This window comes from Sinocyclocheilus grahami, unplaced genomic scaffold (assembly GCF_001515645.1).
Source record: "Sinocyclocheilus grahami isolate Dianchi unplaced genomic scaffold, SAMN03320097.WGS_v1.1 scaffold1238.1, whole genome shotgun sequence".
In the NCBI taxonomy this organism is placed as follows: domain Eukaryota; kingdom Metazoa; phylum Chordata; class Actinopteri; order Cypriniformes; family Cyprinidae; genus Sinocyclocheilus; species Sinocyclocheilus grahami.
The window spans coordinates 128,220-129,909 of record NW_015506417.1 but is presented as its reverse complement, the minus strand read 5'-3'; positions in this window follow the sequence as shown (position 1 = coordinate 129,909).

Here is a 1,690-nt window from a genome sequence, read left to right as displayed (position 1 = left end):
AGATTACTCCGACCATCTTTGTTCTACAAGCAAGGTAGCGTCACTGTGAAGCAGAAGGTCCAGTCTTTCATTTGATACCTGTTTTATACAATAACAACTTCGTGAGTAATTAAAAAAAAGATTGATGAGTGTGTGGAGATGCAGAGATGGAAGTAGTTTAAGACGGCTGAAATTTCATGTGATTTCAAAACCAGATTACTTCACAATAATATGTTGCACAGACTAGCACATAGCATCATTGGAAACGGCTAGTCCTGATGCTATTTTTAGCACCACATATTTAAATGTTCCTTGTTCTTAATATACCGGTATTTCTGTTATTTCAGAGCAATGTACATCGCAGAATAGAGAAGTATGGCAGAACAAAGTGCATGTGGTACACAGCCAGAGTGTTTAATACACTGTTCGGATGATGACTCTAATCTTGTGGCACCTACGAATATAGATTCATGGAACACACTACTCAGAGCAGCTAAAATAAGAGGCTACAGCCCCATCCTTGATCTTGCTAAAGACCTACCTGAAGGTAGCATACCATCAGTATTGTATCACAGGAAATGTCGTAGCATCTTCACTATGAAGAAACTGCTTGACAGCATCCTTGCAAAAGAAAGTTCTGCAGAAAGATCTCTCACAGAAGACATAAGAACATCCACTAGACAAGGTCCACCGGCATCAAGGGTGTATGAGGCCAAATGTATATTTTGTGACAAATGTAGCAAGTATTTGAAAGGTCAAAGGACCAAAGAGAAGGTCATTATCACAGATCCTGTTACAGGGTGTACACAAAGGATCCAAATACAGACATAGACAAAGGTGAAATTAACTTGGACCAAGCAGAATGTCATTATGAAGCAGCAGAAAGAATGGCGCTCTATAAAGTTTTTGCATACATTAGGGAAGGACTGATTGAACATCCTACAGTGGTACCATTCACAGACCTGACCTCTAAACTGGTGACAGAAATGGCTGAATGTGGTGTAACACAAGTGGCACCTTCTACAAAGAAACACCTACGTCGCAAGGTTGAAGCTGAATTTGGTGAATCTTTACACATCATACCAAATGACAAAGGAAAGCTGTTAGTATACCCTGACAATTTGACAATGGATGAACTTGTAAAGGTTTGCCAGAAACTAAAAGATGAACTGAAGGAGCACAAATCAAGCGTTAGCAAAGACATCATATCGCAAGTGGCACTGAAGATCAGAGGTGATATTCAGAACCAAGATATTACTCAAGCATGGCCACCACATGCGTCAGATCTTGAGATGATGAACAGCACTCCTACATCTCTAGTGGAGTTTCTTCAGACACTCCTAACAGGTTCATCCAAAGTAGGTAATAACCCATTACAGAGGGTGCAAAGGCTCACAGCTTCATTCAGCCAAGACCTAGTTTATGCTGTTACTTGCGGCAAAGTCAAGCCTACAAAACATATTGTGTTGCCCTTTGCTGTCAAGTCACTCACTGGAAATGTGGAACTGATAAAGATACTGAATAGACTCGGCCATGGTGTTTCATATTCTCAGGTAAAAGAAATTGACACAGCCCTTTGCCTTCAGAAGCAAGCAGCAAGTGGAGATGCCATCCCACTACCACAAAACATCAAGCCTGGTCTGTTCACAACATTGGCGTGGGACAATATAGACAGACTAGAGGAGACAATCAGTGGTGAAGGGACATCACA